Source organism: Halichoerus grypus, chromosome 9 (assembly GCF_964656455.1).
Source record: "Halichoerus grypus chromosome 9, mHalGry1.hap1.1, whole genome shotgun sequence".
NCBI lineage: Eukaryota > Metazoa > Chordata > Mammalia > Carnivora > Phocidae > Halichoerus > Halichoerus grypus.
In genome coordinates, this window is record NC_135720.1 from 66,269,759 (window position 1) to 66,294,824 (window position 25,066).

Sequence of the window (25,066 nt, forward strand, 5' to 3'; positions counted from 1 at the left end):
TGCTTTTTCCATTTTCTCTCTGTTTTTCCTCTATGCTTTGAGGACTCCTACCAGCTCTTATGTCATGACCTTCTGCTGTCTTTTCTGAGTTCTCACTTTGTTTTGTGGTTGTACTAATCAAAATCCCGGTAAGAAACAGATGATCTACTCAAATGAGACAACACTAATGAGGCAAGTTTAATAAAAGGATTATGACAGCAAGTGCATAAACATGGTGAAGCACCTAAAGCTGGCAACAGTGGAAAATACATGATCTTTTGGAGGCTGCAAGGGAAGAAACAATTACTGGAAGCCAAAGGAAATGGCAGTTGCTGTAAGAGATGGTTACTTATTAGGAGCTGTAAAATTTAGTGGAGGAACAGGGCTCACCAGTGTCCTGGCTGGAAGAAAGCTGGGGAACAAATGTCCTGACCTTAATCTTTTACCCCTAGATCTGCTGTCAGTACTCCCACCAACCAAACTGACCAAAGTTAATCTGGAGGAGCAAACGAGAATGGCTGAGGGGGTTCACAATGATCCAGCCTCCATAAATTCCTAGCAGATCAGAGAAGAAGGAAGCATGTATTAGGAACAAATAGTAAATATCTAACATAGGGCCATTCTTAAATTCTTGGTAAACTTTTTCTGCTCTATTTCTCATTTTTCTTCTCCTAGTATCTTGTTGTTCTACATTAATTCCTTTTTATTATCACATTGAATGAGTTTGAGTAGAGGATGGAGATGCGGCCATGTTTCAACCTGAACCATAGGAAATTGCTATCTTTATAGGTTTAAATTGATGGACACAGTTAATATGATTCAACATACAGAGGCTAATTAGTTTTCACAATCTTTTCTTTCACCTTTTCCTTCAGGTGTACATGATAGACTTACACTTGCAAGTGTGCCTTGGCATTGTACTTCTTGTTGGAACTCTGTTTTCTTTTTAAACCAAATTGGGCCCATTGGCTTCTGCTGCAGCGCTCTCTGCAGTGCTCCAACCCGCAACTGCAAACAAAGGTGCATTTTTGCATCTGGGAGTGTTCCCTTCACTTTTAGGAAGCATTTTTTTTTTTTTTTTTTAATTTCCCTAGTGCTTTTCACCACTGAATCTCAGAAAGCGTCAACAAAAGTATGTACCCACTGCTGAAACCTCTATCCCAATTTCTTTTATTTACTTTTTCCCATTCTAATGCTGGTAAATTTCAACTGTTTAGCTTTGAGCAGTGGCAGTATCATAGCCAATGAGGTTTATCCGAGGCGCGATTATTGCTAATTGAAAACTTTTCAACTGTTTTTAAAGTTTTTAGACTTGTTAGTCTGGGGATGACACTTATCTTTTATTCTTCCAAAACTGGAAAATTATTTTTATGCTGCCACATCCATACCACAAATGAATATTTATTATGCACATGTTAAGTGCAATGCCTAAGTATTCGATACAACCAAAGATTCTTTATTAGCAAATTTTATATTCTGTACAGATAGGATTGATCAATAAGTAAAGGATTTATTATAGATAGATGGTCTGAATAACAAACTATTCTATCCATCATTTTGCTAGGCTACAAAAATACTATGTAACAAACTACACCTAAACATAAAGTATTAAATGAATAATACTTTATTGTCCTAGAGCTACACTTGGGCTGCAGATTGGCTCACCTGGCTGCACTGATCACGTTGGGTAGGCTTGCTCCTCTAACTAGGAATTGGTATGGGGTTGGAGAAGGGTGTCAGCAAATCTAGGCTGGGCTGAATGGGTCATTGGCTGTACTTAAGGCCATCCTCTTCCTAAAATTAGCGAATTAACCCAGGCTTTCCCTTACCCCGCCCCCACCTTGTTTGTTTGTTTTCTGGCAATGGTAGAGACACAAGCATGCAAATAGAAGTATAAAAGGTGTTAGAGGTCTTGACTCAGAACTGGCAGATGATTATTTTTGTCCACTCTATAAAGACTTCATGCAGAGAATAAGTTGAATTTACTCTAGACACATTTCAAGAGAATTAGTGTATGAAATTTCTTTTAATGCATTTTCCATGAAGAATAAAGTGCACCTAACATTTAAACAGTTCTTTTAGCGTTGCGCTTCACTTCTAAACTCTGTGGTTTGTTCCATCTACTGAACTTGTTAGTACCTCAAATGGCTTTGTTAAAACCTCATGAAATCTGTCTTTGCTCTATAATGTTCTCAACGGGGACACTGTAAAAAAACAAACAAACAAAAAATCCACAACAACCCCTGAACTGTCATAAAGAGACAAAAGATTTCACTAAGGACTCTTCTTAGCCAATCCCACAGAACACTTAGTTCTGGTCAGTAAAGATAAAGGCAACTGTCATTACCCACCATAAAGGTTAAGAAAGATGGTGTATGTACATATGTATACATATATGAAATATATATCAAATTTCCATTATGAAAGCATTAGATGTTACAGTAAAAGACTAAAAAGTTTTAAAGTGTCAGTCCATTAAAACGTAGAGAAGATTTATCTTAGGTGTGCAAACAGTACATATAAAAGAAACTAAAGGTTCTATCACACATTTAATCTGGAGACTTTCTGGGAATTCCACTGGGAGTGTGAAATAACATAGAATCAGGGCGCCTGGGTGGCTCAGTTGTTAAGCAACTGCCTTCGGCTCAGGTCATGGTCCCAGGGTCCTGGGATCGAGTCCCATATCGGGCTCCCTGCTCGGCAGGAAGCCTGCTTCTCCCTCTCCCACTCCCCCTTGCTTGTGTTCCCTCTCTCGCTGTGTCTCTCTCTGTCAAATAAATAAATAAAATCTTTAAAAAAAAAAAAAAAATAACATAGAATCAAAGACCATGTTATTATGGAAGTTTGTCATTGTGCTGCTTTCAAATTTAAACATTTTATCTTATGTCCAATAACCTATGATTGCTTTTCTATTTGACTTTATTGTTAATTACCTACACGCTGCTTCACAACATGCATATCTTCAGGATCTTCCTTCTTTCAGACACCTTTCCTTTCATACTTGCTTTAATTCACCTGCACCTATTATAGGAAGTGAGCTGTGACACCCCTGTGATCTACATGGAATTGTAAAGCTATTGCATTAGGAATTCTCTGGAAATCAAAACAGCCTCAAGGGACAGCCTCATATAGTTGCCTATTTGTATTTCAACAATGAAGTTTGGAGAAGTAGGTTTTCTTTTTTCCGAGTATTTTTTAAGTAACATATATGCATTATTACCTATATTCATTTGTATAAACATATCATTAACGATTCCATGAAAAGTTCTGTTTCCAATATAGCTAAGCTTCTCTGCCAACTCTGCAGCGCACGCATACACACACACACACACGTCTCCAATAAATAGTAATAGCTTACTTTTCCACCTGAAATAGGTAAGTTCTTAAAATGATAAAACCAAGAGTTCTGGAGAAAAGTCAATGAGTACTCTCTGGATACTTCCATTAGATGATATTCCCATTAGATGATACCCCCCCCCATTAGATGATTATTCTTAACTCTCATGTGCTGCTTCACCTGAGACACAACTCTTCCTCTGTGAAATAAATGGGTCCAATTATTTTCCAGTTTTAAAATTCCCAAGATAAAGCATTTCGAAACACACACACCCACCCACACACACGCATGCAAATGTAGTCAGATACTTCATTTCTACTATGCAAGCATTACTTTACTCTTATTCCACACCCAGAAAAGTCTTCAGTAATCTTCCCGTTTTAAATGGTCCACTTAGCTCTTAAATCCAATGATTGCAGTAAGTCTTTCTACTTACCTTAACAATCAGATCTTTATTTCCAACACCTCAATTTTTTTTCTTTTTAAGAAACATCTCTTGAGTAATATTTCTATAATTTTTAAGTACCCAATGTTTTTGGATTAAAACATTACATTAAAATGAAGAAAAAGGAAAATTGTTTCTGATGACAATGAAGCTTAAAATACTAAAGAAACATTTAATAAACCAGTATGGAGTAGTTTTGAATCTACTGCAACATATGAAGTAATAATCTTGAATTGTGCAATGTTTATTGTAGGTGTCAACTTCACAGTAGAATAACTTAGGCAACGTCTGGAGCACAATTAACCTGAATGTAAGCTATGCAATTAGAAGGCTGTTTGCAGTATTATATTAGCATGGTTACAACCATTCTGGGGGTTTTCCTTAAGTTCTAATTACTGATTCATGTGGTATCAATAATAACTAAATTTAATGCCCCTGTAAGAAATGACACCTAGAATGTGGCTACATATGTTATTTTAAATGAATTAAACATTTCCTTTACTTTTTAGAGCAATTAACTATAATTATGTAAATAACTTTCATGTATAATGCAGTGGCTTTGTTTTTCCTCTTTTGGCTTATAGGGAATTTTTGTTTGGAGCTTATTTGTAAAAAAGAATGTTACAAATACACTAAAATTTTAATAGTAACTCTTTTATATCAAAGTTTTAAAAAACACTAAATACAAATAATGAAAAAAAAAAAAAAAACAACTAGGGAACGCCAAAGCATAAATTGGTTTTTATAAAATGAAGGAGATCCATTACTGTGATTTTTTTTTTTTTTTCATTTTTCTTGGGCTGATCCTGTTCTTATTTACACATGACAGGAAATTCTGGAGGGCAGTTAATTTCCTTTTTCACAAGAGAAGACCTATCATTTTTCTTTCTTTTAGCAATGACCCTGATCTTTATGCCCAATGAAGACAGATAAACATTTAGGTGACTGGCTTGAATTCAGTAGCTCACGTGTATAACTACTCCTCTCACAAACTGCTGAAAACAAAGATTTTTAAAATAGTAAAGCTATAAGCCCAAAAGACAATATGATGAATTGAGAATTTGTAATTTATACCTATACTGTCCAAGGACAGCAAATCCATAAGGAGTGACACAGGAACAAATAGGGATGGGGGATTTTTTTTTTTTTTTTTGGTCAGAAGATAATGGTGACAGTAGAAAGCATCAAGAATATATACTTAAATAAATTAATCACAACCAGAACTACAAAATTATCTTTAAAGCAAGAAAAAACTGTATGTGTTCAAAGAAGCTTCTGATTTTGACTACCTAGAGACTAGAACCTCTTTGTTTACAATTATTACTGATAAGGGGTTCTGAAATGGACATGAAAGCCATTACTCCTCCCTCATTTTGACCCTTAATATAGCTTTCTCTGAATCTGTTTACATTCACAATTTGAATGGCAAGATTACAGCATAAAAGCAATGTAATAGAAGTGTTCTCAAAGCATACCAGCAAATCCAAAGATTTACTAAAACTTCAAGGCTCAACTGCAACTAGTTTTGTCTTGGCTCAATAAGTACTGTCAGCTATGAAAACCTGACAGTTAACAATTGTACATTTCAAGATGACACCACACAGAAGTTTAGTTAAGTTTAAATATGAATATGTTTACTTATGTTAAGATATAAAAGCCAACAAACAAACCACAACACAAAGTAAACACGTGAGTAAAGGCGGCGGCCTTGGGCTCAGTTTAAATGGATCTGAATGTAAATTCTGGGACATTCACATTCAAACTTCCAAAGGGAAATCAGAACACAGATTTCTATTGTCATTATGTCATCTGTTATGTACACTTGGAAACCAGAACACAGATTTTTATGCCATCAGGATATGTTATATAAATTTGGGATCTAAAAGCTACTTCTCCAAGTGCCTCAACTCAGAAATTACTTTAAATTTGATAATGCTATAGGACAGAGGGATTTGTCTCTAGAGCTAATTATAGGAAGCTGTGAGTTTGGACACTTTTCTGAATGCAGAATGAGGGTTCAAAAATAGGTGTTCAATCAATAAATCAGCTATAATATTAAAACTATGCATGCCCATTGATACCTCAGGTATAGAAGCCCATAGATGTACATAAATGTCTGTGTATACAAGGGGTCTGCTAACCATGGGATGCTGCCTGTTTTTGTAAATAAAGTTTTATTGGAACATAGCCATGCTTGTTCATTTATACACTGTCTATGTCTGCTTTTGTGCTCTAATGGCAGAGTTGAGTAGTTGTAATACCGTGTAGCCCACAAAGCTGAAAATACTATCTGCCCCTTTACAGAGGTTTGCTAATCAGTGGTCTATGTTTTGTTTAAGCTTTTTATTTTTAAAATTTTTTTAAATTTTAAATTTTTAAGATTTTATTTGAGAGAGAGAGAGAGAGCATGAGCGTGTGTGCACAGGCAGAGGGAGAAGCAGGCTCCCCACTTAGCAGGGAGCCTGATGTGGGGCTCCATCCCAAGACCCTGGGATCATGACCTGAGCCAAAGACAGACCCTTAACCAACTAAGCCACCCAGGTGCCCCTCATTTAAGCTTTTTAAAGACTATAAAAATTTTGATTTGCTAGATTTTTTTTTCATGAACTGTAATAGATTCTTAGCAGCGGTGAGTCTCTCAATCCAATATCTTAAGCAAGGAAGTGGATTTCACAACCATGCTATTATTTCCATACCCTTTTCCAAAGTGTAGTGAAATCAGTCATGGGGAAGAGCATTCTTCAGAGTCTTTTGTAACTTACAACTGGTCCTAATTTTTAGAGAAATAATTTAACTATATGACAATTTGTATGTGTTAATTCTTTTTGGTTGTTAGTAACTTTTCATAACTTTTCTTGTAAGAATTTGGGTAATTTCAATGAGCAAGTGGGACCCTGGTAAACTTGATCACATTACAAATAATGTTAGATCAGGGCTAGCTTAGGTAAAACATAAATGCTTTAGAAGGATATAACATATCTTTTTTTTTTTTTTTTTAATATTTATTTGACAGAGAGAGACACAGCGAGAGAGGGAACACAAGCAGGGGGAGTGGGAGTGGGAGAGGGAGAAGCAGGCTTCCCGCCGATCAGGGAGCCGGATGCGGGGCTCGATCCCAGGACCCTGAGATCATGACCCGAGCCAAAGGCAGGCGCTTAACGACTGAGCCACCCAGGCGCCCCAGGATATAACATATCTTATAAAATCAAGGGAAGTCCTAAATGACCAGATCATGTGAATAATATACAGACCTTTCCAGGGAACTTAGCAGTGGGATTTTTGTGAACCATCTCATTACGACATTGCTATGGAATACTCCCAATTGCATTCTCTCCCTGAGTTTCTACTTGAGATTCAAATCCCTAAGAAACTGATCCATCTGCCTACATGAGGTCTTATGTCCAACTAGATAGACAAAAGTTTGTTCATAATTGATAGCCACACAAAAGTCACAGGGAAGAGGCATTTTATAAAATAAATGGTATGAAGAACTAAACAAAAGACTTTCATGAAGGCTTCTAAGCAAAGGGAAGAACATGCTTCAAGCTCTAAGTTGTGTGAAAACACAGGCGCTACTATGAAAACAGTGAGGAACTCAAAGGCTAGAACTACAGATATTTGGAAATTGAGTGGTAGGGCTGACAAAACAGAAAATAGAACTTTTATTTAGAGGTAAGTTCAGGTCTTTGCGGGACATATAGTCTCATTACAAAGTGTGAAAGTAGCCACAGACAATATGTAAAGCACAAAGGGTATGGCTATGTTTCAATAGAACTTTATTTACAAAAACAGGTGGTACATTTGATTTCACCTGCAGACCACAGTTTGATGACCCCTGTTCTAGGTCCATGGTTGCCAGAGGAGACTGGATGTTTGCCAAAAGTCATTCAAGATGAAACCCTAGAATATGAAGGGAGGTAGGAGGTTTTCATTTGTATTCTTCTCATCTTAAAAATTCTAGTTGTATATGTACATTATATTGAATATATTTATAGAATAATATGACTCTAACTTAATTATAAATACATGTTTATTCATTATTTTACTAGGGTAAGTATATGACCAAAAAAATATATATGTATACACACACACAGACACACAACTGTTCTGGGCTATAGGGAATAACTGAATAATTGTACTTTTTTTAAATCAGTGAAGTAACTTAATCAGATTTGTTTTTAAGAAGGGTAATTTTGTAAGCTGTATTTTCATTATATTTAATTTCTTTACCAGGAATGCAGCTATCATTTTCTTAATTCAGAAGATTTTTTAACTTCGTTTCTTATGTCTTCGACTATTTTAGTTTTATCAAATATATTTTCTTATAGTAATCCCAAAGTAAAGCCATAAAAAGCATCAGTATTACAGAAAGTAATGATACCAAAAAATGATAAAGAATTTTAGTAACTTGATGAGATCTTGTTGACCAAAACAATTCAGTGCAATTTTTGGTTTCAGTTGGAGAAAACCATGACTTCATTGAGTAGAGCAAGTTTAATCCTTATGATAGGTTGAAGTGATTAAATGGCAAAATCTCAGAACTACTACTGACAAAGGAATATTAAAAGGGGTAACACAGAATAAGTCATGATTTAACACAAAGGAGAAAATGTATTTTTAAAATTTAAATCAACAATTCTTCCTATGGACTGGAACACACATTTCAGAATTAATATAGTACAACAAATACATCAGGGAAGAGCTCATCTTGCTAAAAACAGTTGCAAGACTAAGCAAACAGATTCATCCATTATGGTTTTAACAGAAAAAGGTATAGTTTCTTGAAAATAATGCAGAGAAACATTTTCTATAGACATCTATTGGGGAAACCTCACTCACAAAGGGAAAAGAAAATCAAGCATTCACATTTTTCATAACCAAATCCTAGCATAGATGACCTATACAAAGAATATAGTAAAATATGAGAACAGATATTATCCACTTGGCCATCAAGTAGGGTACTTGAAAAACTGATCGTCCTCAGGGGTAATCCATCTTGCACTCTGATCTTAGTATCACTTGTCACTCCATCTCAGGCACTCACCCCTGTGGTCCCATACTTGATATCAGTATAACCAAGAACTGTGCCAACCAAAAATTATGACCGTCTATTGTCATCCTTCTTGCATATTTGCACAGTCTGTCTCTGCAATAATCGTTTACCTCATTTAGAGCTCAAATCCATTGACTCTAATAAATAGTATTATCAGTTATTTTTCTCTAATTTGGGTTCTTGGATTCATCATTACAATCACTTTTGCCCAAATACTCAACATCTTGCCCAAAAATAACAGATTATCAAACAAGATTTTGTTAAATAGCCGTGTATGTATTCCTATTGCAACACCACAGCCTGTTATTTCATGCTAAATGGCGTGGAATGGATGAGTGATATTGTTCAGATGTAAAAGAGGACATTGAGTAATGGTGGGCAGCTTCCTGGAGGCAGTGTGACTTGATCTAAAATTTTATAATGTATAGAAACTGGATGGTTGGGAAGGCATTTGTAGGAGGGAGAATCTGGTAAGAATAAATGGGATAACTAAAATATCAGTTTAGATCTAAGGGATGTAAGTACAAGGGGTTAAGATTAGGAAAGAAAAAAATCCAAGAATAATTTGAAAGTATAGGGTTCATCTTTGCATATACCAGTTTCAAAGGTTACAAAAAATTATAGCAGAGACCACTGGGCAGGACACACATTGAACAGCAATTTATTTTTTAGTTAAATAATAGCACTTTTCAGGTAGTGACAGCAGTACTTTTTTTCAACAAAAATGTCTCTAAATTTTGTGTACTTGATCATATTTAGTCTTAGGCATATATATGAAAATTATAAAATTAATTAAGTTAAATGTTTAGTATTTGATTAAGTCTCTTTTATATAATGTCATACCCAATCATTTTTATGGCTCCAATATATTTAGCATGACAGGGTAAACGAGATTAAAAGCACAAAAGCTACTTACTGAGCTCAATCAGCATTTTCCCCATGATCTGCATGTATTACAGACTTTCATTTGCAACTTGGTATAAATTGAAATGTAAGTGTATATATTAAAGACAATTAATCATGCTATGTTAGTAGTTTCCTATATCTTGATCTATGACCACCATCTTAAGCATTCATAACTTCTGTATGATATTTCAGAAGCTGAAAAAGTAATTTCAAACACTGGGACAAAATTCAAGATTTTCACAGCTGCATATCAGAAAAAAATTAATAGTGGATAAACAATGGTTGCACTTAAGAAATATAGCAATGACAGTGCTCTATATTTTACTTCTAATACTCAAAACCAGGTAGCACATTTATAGAACACAATAAGCCTTTAACTTAAAAAAACCAAAAAACAAAATCACAAAACTTTTTAGAATTTCGTCAGAATGTTTACTCCAAACATGTTTTATATCATATGGGGGTAGAAAGGAAGATGAGTCCACTCTGAACCAACTGGCATAGATTAAGTTCTAAAAATCTGTAATTTCATTATTCTAGATAATATCTGAGGACGAGCTCTTGCCTGGGACCTGAGGAGAGAGCAGGTAGAGAGATAAAGTACACTTAAGATGACATTGATTCTTTGTCTAGCCAGGTAGTATATTAATGGCCATCATAGAGATCTCTGTCTAGATATACACAAGTTTTATAATCTATTAATTCATTCTGAATAAAGATATGTTGCCCTGTCTAGTCAGAACTGTCAGAATATGCAATCTGCTACGTTCATGTAATGTACACTTACAGTATCAGATTCACTGAACCTGTTAAGACACAAGGGAGAAGGTTTGGATCAAGGGTCACAGCTCACTTACAAACATATGGGTACAAGTCACACATACACACCCTTTTTGAGTATTATCAATAAACAATCAAGATTATAGGGAAATTGGAAATATAAAAACAGGCCTTTAAAATAGGATCCTTAAAAAATACAGAATAAATTAAATAGAAGTATGCAAAAGCTTTCCTGACATGAAAAAGGAACCAAGGTTTTCTTTCTTGGTTTCTTCTTAATCCAAACCTTTTAATCCAAGGTTTTTCTAACATAATTAAGGTAATAAAACCCACAATTCTAACATACTTGAAAAATTACCAGAAAATTTTACATTCATAAAATGTCCAAATAAAAATGCATATAAATTAAAAACTTTGATTTATGTTAGACTTTCCTTCTTCAACATTGAATGCTGAAAGAAAACACTGGTTTGAGGAAGACTTTTGTGTTCATAAGCTCAGAATTCTATATCATTTATATGTGAAGGTCAATGGGAATTCATTGTTAAATATAGGAATAAGAATATATATGCATATTCCTATATGTATATATTAATATATTTCCAATAGTATTAGATGTAAATATAGAGCTATGAATATAGACATATAGATATGTTTACATGCACAGATAATCAAGGTATAAGAAAGATGAAATAAGAACTCAACACTGAAAAGTCCAATTAAAAAAACAATATATGGGAGATAAGCAGCAAAAATACATAAATATAGATATTTTGGAATAGGAAAGATCTGACTGGAAAAAAAAATTGAGGAAAGCAAAATCAAAATGTTCTTGAAAAATATATTTAAATATTATATTTAATACTGTATTAAAAATAACTACTCTCTGCTACTATAAGCCCACATTAAATTAACATAGTTCAAAATGAGAGAGAGCGTGAAAACAGACCAAATCCCTCATCTTAAATAACAGGAAGCAAAATACTATCATTTTTTGTCTTTACTCACTAAAGGAAAAGCTAAGACAATTAATTGACATAAGACCACACACATCAGACATGCCATCTGATGATTTAAATTTGCTACTATGAGCAGCAGTACAGTATAATGCTAAGAACACGGACTCTGGAGGCAGACCACCTGAGACTGCAAACCCTGTGTAAGGCTTGCTGGTGTTTAACAGTGCTTCAAAACTCTGGGCTTTAGTTTCCTCATCTATAAAAGGGGGGTTATAATATACCCACCTGATGATTCAGTTAGTTTAAATAAGAAAAACTTAGGATAGTACGAGCACAAGAAACCTTAAGTGAGTTTTGTTGTTATTGAAAAAAGAAGCAAGTTTATCCTATTGTATGTTACAAGAAACAAATTTAAACAAGATGCTAAAAGTCAAAAGTTAGGGAAAATACATGTAAGTCAAAATAAGAAGCAAAACTACATAACTATTAATACCTAAAGAAATATACACATGGGAAATAAAGGTGAGAAAGACCATAACATAATAAGAATCTGGACTGTATATTTAAACATACAGTAATGTTTATTTTAAAAACAGTTGGAAATTCAAGGAGAAATGGACAAATACATAAATGTAAAGAGAGATTTAAACATAGAACTGGTCTTTGAGCATAAGAGATGGATAAAAAGAAAGATACAAAAGATTTGAATAATTTAGTAAGGTTGAATGTTATTATGCATCTTTGATGTTTGTGTTCTATCACAAATACACTTCCTATCTAAACACCTAAAAAAAAAAGTTGCCAAAAGGACTACCAGATGTTTATCCCAACAGGAATAAATACCACACTTATAACTTAAGGAGGGTTCATTTACAAAGTGGATATTTACAAAGGTGGGTGTAGGAGCAGAAGGAATGCTGTAATAACCCAGGACTAGAGTCCACAGGCACAAGAGGATAGCAGAGGGGAGGTATTATAAACCCAGAAGGGTAATTAAACACTACACTGCTGTTCTCCCCTTGTCCATTCCCTTTCTGTGGCTTCCCAATGGACAAAACCAACTAGAAACCAGAACACTGAGAAATCCATTGATGCAATACCAAGTAGGTCAGACATCTGAGACAGAAAGCAGAAGGGAGGAGGTGAAGAATGAGTCTGGAAAGACAAGCAAGATATGTGGCAGAGAAGGCACAAAAAATCCCAGTAAATTCCAAAATCCAGGAAAGGCTCTGGGTACATTCACTCTGATCCCAAAAAAATAAGTAAATTTTTAATAGCAATTTTAAGTCAAAAAAATGGATCCACCTTAAACAATTTCTTCGCTTATCATCCCTTCTTGCAACTCCTTATTTCCAAGATTTTTTTTTTTTTTTCAAAATAGCATTAATTCCCTTAATAGTTCTTTCAGGAAAGCCTTTAATGTTAAATTCTGTTTTTTTTTTTTTTTTTTTAAAGATTTTATTTATTTATTTGAGAGAGAGAGAATGAGAGACAGAGAGCATGAGAGGGAGGAGAGTCAGAGGGAGAAGCAGACTCCCCGCTGAGCAGGGAGCCTGATGTGGGACTCGATCCCGGGACTCCAGGATCATGACCTGAGCCGAAGGCAGTCGCTTAACCAACTGAGCCACCCAGGCGCCCCTAAATTCTGTTTTTACATGTGTGAGTCAATGGTAAAGAAAGTAATCTAGGAAGCAAATATTAACATATTCATAAACTTAAATGTTGACTATAAGAGTACCAATTTGGGGGAATTAAAAATATGAAATTTCTGAAACAATATGAAAGGTAGAATTAGGGAGCTCAGAATTAAAGCATTTGAAAAAGATATTTACAGCATTTGAGAGAATAAAGATATTGATTGCTTCATGGTTAAGTATGACCTTAAAAAAATTGATGGTAAGTGAAAAAGATTACAACATCTAAACCAATATGTGGGAAAACAGAATAAAAGAATACTTAGTCAAACAGAAGCTAGGAAAGGAGAAAAAGAGGACAAAGAAAGACAAACATGCTAAATAGGAGACAGAAATTAACATGTTCAGAAATCAAAATGGGGCGCCTGGGTGGCTCAGTTGGTTAAGCGTCTGCCTTCAGCTCAGGTCTCGGGGTCCTGGGATCAAGCCCCACATCAGGCTCCCTGCTCAGCGGGGAGTCTGCTTCTCCCTTTCCCTTCTCCCCCCCGCTCATGCTCTGTCTCTCTTTCAAATAAATGTTAAAAAAAAAAAAAAATCAGAATAAATGCAGACATTCAAATAACCTAATAAGGAAAAGTTTAGGGGCGCCTGGGTGGCTCAGTCCTTAAGCGTCTGCCTTTGGCTCAGGTCATGATTCCAGGGTCCTGGGATTGAGCCCTGCATCAGGCTCCCTGCTTGCCAGGAAGCCTGCTTCTCCCTCCCCCACTCCCCCTGCTTGTGTTCCCGCTATCACTATCTCTCTCTGTCAAATAAATAAAATCTTAAAAAAAAAAAAAAAAGGAAAAGTTTATCTAATTACATTAAAATATAATTCAGTTTCATGAAGTTTATAAAATGTATACTTGAAACAAAATGATCCAAAATTATTGGAAATAAAGGAATGGAAAAACATTTTCCAGAGAGAACTGTTATAGCCAACATTTGAGGAAAAAATTAAAAGTCTATCAGTAGGGTATACATATATGTTTACGTATATGTATATATATATGATGTATATATAATGGGATATTATGCAGAACAAATATATGAACAAATTTGAATCTATTAATATAGATACATTTAAAATATGACTTTAAAAAACCATTTTGCTTAATTATACATGTGATACAAAATTTATGTTTATTTATTTATTTTTAAAGATTTTATTTGACAGAGAGAGATAGCGAGAGCAGGAACACAAGCACGGGGAGTGGGAGAAGGAGAAGCAGGCTTCATGCTGAGCAGGGAGCCCGATGCAGGGCTCGATTCCAGGACCCTGGGATCATGACCTGAGCCGAAGGCAGATGCTTAATGACTGAGCCACCCAGGCACCCCAAAATTTATGTTCATTTAAATCCATAAATCAACAGTGTGATACATTTTTCTGTAATACAAACTGAAAACACTGGAATGATACATATCAAATTAATGATACTGGTGACTCTTCAGAGAGGAGGAGGGAAATCAGTCTAAACAGGGATCAAATGATTCTTCAATATAAAGAAAAACTGACTAAATGTTAATATTTTCTGGATATTTAGAAATTAATGTTTATTGCATCATTCCTTGTATGTTATTAACTTAATTTTTAAGGCAGATAAAAAAGTTTGAAAGAACAGTAAAATAGGGCAGCAGAGTGGTTAATAATCACAAATGCTACCCAACACACTGTGAAATATGCCACAGAAATAAGATCTTTTTTTTTTTTTTTTAAAGATTTTATTTATTTATTTGAGAGAGAGAGAGAATGAGAGACAGAGAGCATGAGAGGGAGGAGGGTCAGAGGGAGAAGCAGACTCCCCGCCGAGCAGGGAGCCTGATGTGGGACTCGATCCCGGGACTCCAGGATCATGACCTGAGCCGAAGGCAGTCGCTTAACCAACTGAGCCACCCAGGCGCCCAGAAATAAGATCTTGACAGAAATAAAGATCAGGCATCATGGATTCACATATATATGGTCCTAGTGTTCAGAATCACAGTAAGTTCATCTCTACCCTTGGTATCAGAACTTGGACTTTTTTCAGCTTATTTCTTTAAAAAGTAGTTTAAACCTCTGTTTCACTTGTCATTTATTACATGAAAGACATTAAGATAGATACAAAATATTTGGACAAGTAATGGTCCCAGAGGAGAAAGGGTAACCAATGGCATAAACAGTTCCCTCAGGACAAAGGAAGCAAACAAAAATGTTCTTGTCTGGAAGGATGAAAGGGACCTGGAAGTAAAACACTTACTGCAGCGCTGGTAACAGCAGACAAGCATAGCAGACTGACTTCACTACGGTAAGGGGTCAGATGGGTTGCCAGAGGCAGCCAGGAGTAATGTAAATGAGTGACGTAGGCCAGGCTTTCGTACATGGACAGGTAGGTGACTGACAACCTCAGCGTGGGGAAAGACCCAGGGATTGACAGATGCTGTGCTGAGCTGGAGAAGAAGTATTCCTTTCTGAACAATCAGCTCCAGTTGATCATTTTAATCAAGAAAGTGGTCTTAGGGTTGCTGTGCTTCTGGTTTCTCAAGAGAAGATAAGAATTCTGGTGGTTGTAAGAAATCTGCCTTCTTGAAAGCTGGAAACAAATTTTAGATGTATAGCATCGTGCTGGCCAGCACTGTGAGGGAAGCAAATCCTGGCTTTGGGCTACCCGGGCCCTCCGGCCAACAGGATGAGAACAAGTGAGTCGGCAACGATGGTTTACTCTATGATGAAGTGTCTGGATGCCTTGGTCAGAGTCCCAGCACCAAAATCCCTCCTGTCAAGCAAACAGAATGACTGTCAGATAATCCAGAAAGCTCCCTACTTGTATGTCTACTTCATTGCATAACCATTTGTTTATTTAGCACACTGAGAGCTTTGTGCTTGCTCTGACCATAACACCATGCCTTCGACTGTGTGATCTCTATAACATCTTTCATTTTATTGAAAGGTATATACACAAAACTGGATTCTGAATATTATGCTTATTATCTTTTTAATGGGCACTTGGGTGGCTCAGTCTGTTAAGCGTCTGCCTAGGGCTCAGGTCACGGTCCCAGAGAACTGGGATCGAGCTCTACATTAGGTTCCCTGTTCAGCAGGAAGCCTGCTTCTCCCTCTGCCCTTCACCCTGCTCATGCTCCTCTCTCGCTCTCTGTCTCTCTCTCAAATAAAATCTTAAAAAAAAAACATAATCTTTTTCACATGCCTGAAGGTTTTAATTCATGGCACTAGAATCTAATGTTATATTTGTTGAGTGGGTGTCTAAGAGTTTGAAATTGACCACCTTCTGGATGACATCCTAATAAGAATAAAGTTGGCAAAAATCTTACATGAGGAGATTTATTAGCATGAGGATGTTTCCCAGATTATATACACAGGAACAGACTGCATGATGAAAAAGAAGCTAAGCCAGGGACAGCACTTACAAGTGAGCACAAACCACCAAGAAAGAGCTTTTTAAAAATTTGTGCACATAGTTATACATCTTCGGGGCTGTGTACATATCATGGCACCCACAGAGCAGGGCTGGAGAAAGCTCCCCACCAAGACTGACTCCTGTAAACCAGAAAAGTATCCTGACCTCAGGTCTTCACAGTTAAAACCAAGTAGCTCTTTGAGATTATTAAAGCAAAGCCTTTCTCCTCTTGTTCACTTAATTTCTCTATATTCTCCTTACAGGCAACAACATGTCTTTCCCCATATATATGTATCTTATAACAGGTTTTACATTGGGTTAATAGTAAATGAGTGAAATAAGGCCATTTCAAATATGTTTTTTCCACACAAAACCTAATCAAATAAGTTTTTCAAGTAAGCACATTACAAGATCCTAATTTGTTCTATAAATTGAACAAAGAATAAAGAATACAGAAGAAAAATACATTATAAATTATAGAAGTAGTAAGTAAATTGGCAGTTTACTGCAAATAATTACTAAATGTATTGGTACTCAAATCCTCTGGATTTCCCAAATTGACATTACCGTAACAGTCAAAATGGGAAAAAAAAAAATCATGTAGCTACTTCAAGGAAATAATCATTAATGAATAGTCCTTAGTTGGAAAAGCAAATGAGTCACAGTGAGTATTCTGGTCTTGTCTTTGTGACATGCCCTTCTAAACCATGGTGGGCTGGCATGTGAATTTCCCCTTAGTTGCAGTATGAACTAGAAAGGTAGGCAAGTCTTCACTGTTGAATCACTAATTGGATTAGTGTTTGGTTGTGTGTGTTTAATGAATCAATGACTTACCTTTGTTTAAATGCCACATAATCAAGTGATTGACTTGTCATATATGATGTTTTGATTACCTTTACTATTTCTAGTTTCTATTTGCTTTTAAGGACTAAAGGCATATGAAAGTCAAAAGAGTAATGAAAGTAAGTGCCACCTTCCTGTGAAAGCATCACAAGAGGCTGTATCAGTAACACTTTCAGACTCCTGACAACTTTATGGTGTATATAGACAACAGGGATTTAAAAAAAACTGATATAAGTATATATTTTGCGAGTTAGAATGACTTCAGAGAGCTGATTCGCTAAAAATTGCAGTTGAATCAGTTTTATTGCTGTTACATCTGGTGGCAGAACCAGTAAAAATCAATCATTCAAAACAAAACCATTTAGTGGAGAAAAATATTCTGACTGTATATTAGGGTAAGTGTATTTTGATATTTGTCTAGATTAATTTTTTACTTTTTGTTATTAGGCAAAAAAATACATGGCAAAAAATACATTAAAAGATCATACATCTTAATATGAAGTGGATATTTCAAAATACAAAAAATAAAATGAACACATGTTGATATGCTCCAACATGTAGTCTCTCTTTCCTAATTCTTAACTTTTTGGGTTTTTTTATATTTTTAAAGATTTTATTTATTTGAGAGAGCGATTGAGAGAGAAAGAGAGAGAGAGCATAAGCAGGAGAAGGGGCAGAGGAAAAGGGAGAAGCAGGCTCCCTGCTGAACAGGGAACCCAACGTGGGACTGGATCCCAGAACCCTGGGACCATGACCTGAGCCAAAGGCAGACGCTTAACTGACACTGCTCGGTTTTAAATTAACTTATATTCATTAATCTATCTCCTTCATATATTTTGAAATCATGAATAACACCTGGTGGATTTTTACTGAACTGCCATTTTTTTCCATTTATGCATTCAGATTAGGGTGTATTATTTTGTTAATAAATTATTTTTTTGCCTCAAACTCAAATATCTGCAATTTGCTTCTAAGTTTTCAATTTGCAGTGATTCATTACACAGTTAGTTGACTAACTTACCTAGAAGGACCCAACTATTGACTTTTCAGTGCTTATTTTTCTTAAGATTCTCTATTATCTCCAAGGGAATTGTACACAGCACAGCTTCTTTTTGGAGTGATGTATGTGTTCTTTGGTAGTTAAACTTTCACTCAATTCTTAATACAACTGAAGACAGAGCTCATTAATCATACCCCAAAGCACAGAACTATGGTTATAACTCTGTAGTTTCAAGGTAATAAGTAGGATCTGTTATCTTTCATGTCCAAAGAGATTTACTCAACTGGTCACTACACAAGTACATACATTTAACTTACCTTCAGTTAATTATAGCTCTGTATTTTAAAATCAATTATTCTATCATGGTTATATGTGCATTAGAAGAGTACACAAAAATAATTGCCAAAACATTCAATAGCCTAAAACCTTTTAGAAAGGCATTAGTTTATTTTTGAGGTATTTTTTTGTTTTTTTTAATTTTATTTGAGAGAGCACGTACAAGCACAAGTGGTGGGGAGGGGTGGGGCAGAGGGAGAGGGAGAAGCAGGCCAGACATGGGGCTCTATCCCAGGGTCCAGGGATCATGACCCAAGCTGAAGGCAGCCACTTAACTGACTGAGCCACCCAGGCACCCCATATTTTTGAGATATTTAAAAAGGATTTCATTTACCAATCTTCTAAGTAGTATTAAACTTGAAGAAAAAAGGGATTAACTTCTGAAAAACCTAAAACATTTCAATTATGCCTAAATAATCCATCCTCAAGTATGTGTGCACATGTCTGTGTGTATACACATTGACAACATTCTAGAAAGAGCATTATTAATTATGTTATTTTAAAAGAGTTTAATTCTGCTCATAAACATATTTGCCATACCAGGCTCACGCCTGCAGTCTCCTCCAGTCTGTCCCCATCCTGTCTCCTGTTCCTGCTTATATTCCTTCCCTCCCACAGTGAGCTCTACTGATGGTCAGACATGTGCCCATAGCCCCACAACCTCTTCCACGCCACACCTGGCTCCTGTCCTGTCTCTAAAACACTTCTCCTCTGTCTGCTGAAAGTTTGACTCCTTACCTGTTAAAATACCTGTTATTTTTTCCTCATTTCTTTAAGAATTTTTTGTCCCCTGCTTCATATTACTATGCAGGCATCTCCCTTCCCATCAAAGTCAATCCATCTCCATCCACTGAATCAAACACCCTCCGTTCTTTCCTATCCGTGAGATAACAGAAAAAAACATATATACTATATATATAGTATATATATAACTATATATATATATGTCTCTGTGTCTCTGTCCCCGGTTCCTGGCACAAAACCTTTGTAATTTCCTAAGTGAAAAGAGCACTAGGAACATGTCTTGCTCGAATATTTGGTCTTTGACTTATCTCTGACACAGGGCTCCCAAAACTCTTATAAATTCCTACATGATAAGAGTACTAGGAGCATCTTTTGTTCTACTGAACTGACTCTGGGTGGGTTCCTGAATAGCTTCTGGATGGGGGCTGGTCACCAGAAAGACCAAGCCCTGGTTAGAAGCTTAGAATTTTCAGCTCCACCCTGAGTCATCCTCCTGAGAAGGGAGAGGGCTAGAAACAGTAAATAATCATGCCTATGTGAGGAAGCCTCCATAAAATCCTGATAGAATAGGGTTTAGAGAGCTTCCAGGTTGGTGAACACATCCACCTCTATGGGATCAGAAGCTCCTGTGCTTATCTCTTCATCTGGCTGTTCACCTGTATCCTTTATCATATCCTTTAATCAACTGATCAATATAGGTGTTTCCCTAAGTTCTATGAGCCGCTCTAGCAAATTAATCAAACCCAAGGAGGATGTTGTTGTTAGAGATCAGGAACCTCTGGTCTATAGCCAGTTGGTCAGAAGTTTAAGTGATAATCTGGGCTTGCAACTAGCTTCTGCAGTGGGGGTTGGGGGGCAGTCTTGTGGGACTGAGCCCTTAACCTGTGGGATCTTGTACTATCTCTAGGTAGAGTGTCACAATTAAGACTCCAGCTGGTGTCACAGAGAATTCTTGTAGAGGGACAAAGCCTCCATAGATTTGGTGACCAGAAGTTATCTGAAGTGCAGTGTTCTATATGAATATTTTGTATGAATATTAAAAGAGATTCACACAGGAAAAATCTTATAGTAGGGAAGAACCGGGTTTTTCCCTACAAAGGAAGGACAACCCTGTTTTTCCTGTATACCACTTCAGTCTACTAAGCTCCCTGCTCTCTTTCTTCTACTTCTTACTCATGACTGCATCTTTCCCCTTAGCATTCATATATGCTACAGTATGACCTATCCAAAATACAATCTGAGCCCCTTCCCTGCTAGCTCTATTTCCACACACACCCAATATCAACTTCTTGCATGTCACTAATTTTTCTTCCATTCACCTTTCAGCTCATTTCAACTAGGGTTACAAGATTTAGCAAACAAAACAAAAAGTATGAGTAGTTAAATATTCAGATAAATAATTTTTAGTATAAATATGTTTCAAGTATTGCATGTATTTTATCTGGCAACCCAAGTTTCCCAAACATTCATCTTCCATCCTGAACCAAAACTGCTCTTGGTCAGAAATGATATCTTTGTTGCTAATCCAACTTTCTTAGAAACAAAGAATGCCCCTTTATTCACCTGGAATAGACTGAGAGGGTTAGGTAATTAACTCTTTCTGGGAATAGCTATCCTAAATGACAGGTGGGTTTTGGCAAAAATATTCCAGTTCTTGTGCCCTTTCCATAGGTTAACTCTAAAGTGTGTGAACTACTTAATTTCCAAGAATTGCACCATGGGATTAAGCTTTAGAGTGGTAGCCAGCTTAAATAATGCATTTTTTTTTAAAGATTTTTTATTTATTTACTTGACAGAGAGAGACACAGCGAGAGTGGGAACACAAACAAGGGGAGCAGGAGAGGGAGAAGCAGGCTTCCCGCGGAGCAGGGAGCCCGATGCGGGGCTCGATCCCAGGACCCTGGGATCATGACCTGAGCCGAAGGCAGACGCTTAAGGACTGAGCCACCCAGGTGCCCCTTAAATAATGCACTTTGTATGGCTATTTTCTCTTCCTTGTCTCCTTCCCATGCTGCTCTGCCAGAGTTCCTAGCTCTTCCCAAATAAACTACTATTCTTAAATCCTTGACTCAGTCAGTTTCTGGAAGAAACCAAAGAAAGGCTTATGTCTAAGCCTCTTTCATTTTTCAATCTATATTCTGCTCTTGATCTCTTCATTTCCATGGCTTTACCAACTTCCTATAAATTAGTATATTCCAAAAATTTTATCTCCAGCTCAGACCATTCCTTCTAATGTTCAGGTTTATAAAACAGATACTTGACCTCCATCTGGATTGCTCTTAAACATCTCAAAATGAACATGTTTAATTTTTCCCTTTTCCTTATTTATGCTCTTCCTTTAATCTCCCCTCTCTCAATAAATGGCTTTTCTACCTACCCAGTTTTGTTTTGTTTTTGTTTTTTCGGTTTCGTTTTTTTTTGGGGGGGGGGATTGTTGTTGTTGTTGTTGTTGTTGTTTTCCGTAGGTGAAGATGGAGCATTCTCAACAGCTTCAAGTCTCTTGCCTATACAGCTAATCTGTTACCAAGCCTCAGAGACTACTTCCACAGTATATTTATAATAGGTACATTGTTCCCTCACGATTTCTGTCACCTTAGCCCTGCCACAATATTCTCTACATTGGAAGAGTCTTCACTCTTCTACTCTTGACCTCTTCCAATCCATTCTCTGTGAAATAGACAAGTGGTACCACAGAAATATAAATTAAATTTTGTACTACTCTGCTTATAAGACTTCACTGGCTTCCAATTTCCTTTCAAATAGAGTTCAACTCCCTAACCTGTATGATCTCCAGCACAAATATGGCCACTCTTACAGGGCCATTTATCACACTGACACACCAGTCTTCTTTAAATTAGTTGAATCACTAACCTCATGCTATACCTGAAAAGTAATATTCTATTTCCTCAGCTCATTCTAAACTAATTTAACTAGTTTTTTCCTCCAAATTATATCATAACCTGTAATTATATTTTATTTTTTTAAAACACTTATTTAAATTCAATTAATTAACATACAATGTATTATTGGTTTCAGAGGTGGAGGTCAGCAATTCATCAGTCTTATATAATAACAGTGCTCATTACATCACATGCCCTCCTTAATGTCCATCACCCAGTTACCCCACCCCCCCCTCCACTCCAGCAACCCACAGTTTGTTTCCTATGATTAAGAGTCTCTTATGGGGCACCTGGGTGGCTCAGACACTTGTTAAGTGTCTGCCTTCGGCCCAGGTCATGATCCCAGGGTCCTGGGATCAGGTCCCACATCTGGCTCCCTGCTCAGCAGGAAGCCAGCTTCTCCCTCTCCCACTCCCCCTGCTTGTTTTCCTGCTCTCGCTATCTCTCTCTGTTGAATAAATAAATAAAATCTTAAAAAAAAAAAAAAATCTCTCTTATGGTTTGTCTCCCTCTCTGGTTTCATCTTGTTTTATTTTTTCCTCTCTACCCCTATGATCCTCTGTTTTGTTTCTTAAATTCCACATATCAGTGAGATCACATGATAATTGTCTTTCTCTGATCGACTTATTTCGCTTAGCATAATACCCTCTGGTCCATCCACATCATTGCAAATGGCAAGATTTCTTTTTATTTTATTATGTTAATCACCATACATTAAATCATTAGTTTTTGATGTAGTGTTCCATGATTCATTGTTTGTGTATAACGCCCAGTGCTCCATTCAGTACGTGCCCTCTTTAATACCCATCACCAGGCTAACTCATCCCCCCAACCCTCTCCCCTCTAGAACCCTCAGTTTGTTTCTCAGAGTCCATAGTCTCTCATGGTTTGTCTCCCCCACCAATTACCCCCCCTTCATTTCTCCCTTCCTACTATCTTTTTTTTTTTTTTAACATATAATGTATTATTTGTTTCAGAGGTACAGGTCGGTGATTCAACAGTCTTACACAATACACAGCACTCACTATAGCACATACCCTCCCCAATGTCTATCACCCAGCCACCCCATCCCTCCCACCCCCCACCAATCCAGCAAACCTCTGTTTCCTGAGATTAAGAATTCCTCATATCAGTGAGATCATGATACATGTCTTTCTCTGATTGACTTACTTTGCTCAGCATAATACCCTCCAGTTCCATCCATATCATTGCAAATGGCAAGATTTCATTCCTTTTGATGGCTTCATAATATCCCATTTTTTATATATACCACATCTTCTTTATCCATTCATCTGGCAATGGACATCTTGGCTCTTTCCATAGTTTAGCTACTGTGGACATTGCTGCTATAAACATCGGGGTGCACGTACACTTTCGGATCCCTACATTTGTATCTTTGGAGTAAATACCCAGTAGTGCAATTGCTGGATCATATGGCAGTTCTATTCTCAACTTTTTGGGGAACCTCCATAGTGTTTTCCAGAGTGGCTGCACCAGCTTGCATTCCCACCAACAGTGTAGGAGGGTTCCCCTTTCTCCGCATCCTCACCAAAATCTGTTGTTTCCTGACTTGTTCATTTTAGCCATTCTGACTGGTGTGAGGTGGTATGTCATCGAGGTTTTGATTTGGATTTCCCTGATGCCAAGCGATATTGAACACTTTTTCATGTGTCTGTTGGCCGTTTGGATGTCTTCTTTGGAAAACTGTCTGTTCATGTCTTTTGCCCATTTCTTGATGGGATCATTTGTTCTTTGGGTGTTGAGTTTGATAAGTTCTTTATAAATTTTGGATACTAGCCCTTTATCTGATATGTCATTTGCAAATATTTTCTCCCATTCTGTGGGTTGTCTTTTGGTTTTGTTGACTGTTTCTTTTGCTATGCAAAAGCTTTTTATCTTGATGAAGTCCCAATAGTTCATTTTTGCCCTTGCTTCCCGTGTCTTTGGTGATGTTTCTAGGAAGAAGTTGCTGTGGCTGAGGTCGAAGAGTTTGCTGCCTGTGTTTTCCCTTAGGATTTTGATGGACTCCTGTCTCACACTGAGGTCTTTCAACCATTTTGAGTCTATTTTTGTGTGTGGTGTAAGGAAATGGTCCAGTTACATTCTTCTGCATGTGGCTGTCCATTTTCCCAACACCATTTGTTGAAGAGACTGTCTTTTTTCCATTGGACATTCTTTCCTGCTTTGTTGAAGATTAGTTGGCCATATAGTTGAGGGTCCATTTTTGGGCTCGCTATTTTGTTCCATTGATCGATGTATCTGTTTTTGTGCCAGTATCATACTGTCTTGATGATTGCAGCTTTGTAATAGAACTTAAAGTCCGGAATTGTGATGCCACCAGCTTTGCTTTTCTTTTTCAACATTCCTTTGGCTATTCAGGGTCTTTTCTGGTTCCATACAAATTTTAGGATTATTTGTTCCATTTCTTTGAAAAAAGTGGATGGTATTTTTTTTTTTTTAAAGATTTTATTTATTTATTTGAGAGAGAGAGAACACATGAGAGGGGGGAGGGTCAGAGGGAGAAGCAGACTCCCTGCTGAGCAGGGAGCCTGATGTGGGACTCGATCCTGGGACTCCAGGATCATGACCTGAGCCGAAGGCAGTCGCTTAACCAACCGAGCCACCCAGGTGCCCCAAAAGTGGATGGTATTTTGATGGGGATTGCATTGAATGTGTAGATTGCTCTAGGTAGCATTGACATCTTCACAATATTTGTTCT

General features: G+C 36.7%; 1 non-coding gene across 1 annotated transcript; it reads left to right on the top strand.

Annotated features, from left to right (window-relative positions):
• The first annotated feature begins 1,194 nt into the window (after window positions 1-1,194).
• Window positions 1,195-1,338, top strand: LOC118528339 (U4 spliceosomal RNA). The gene has a single exon (XR_004913577.1). It is a non-coding gene; the product is annotated as a U4 spliceosomal RNA (small nuclear RNA).
• Window positions 1,339-25,066: the final 23,728 nt, after the last annotated feature.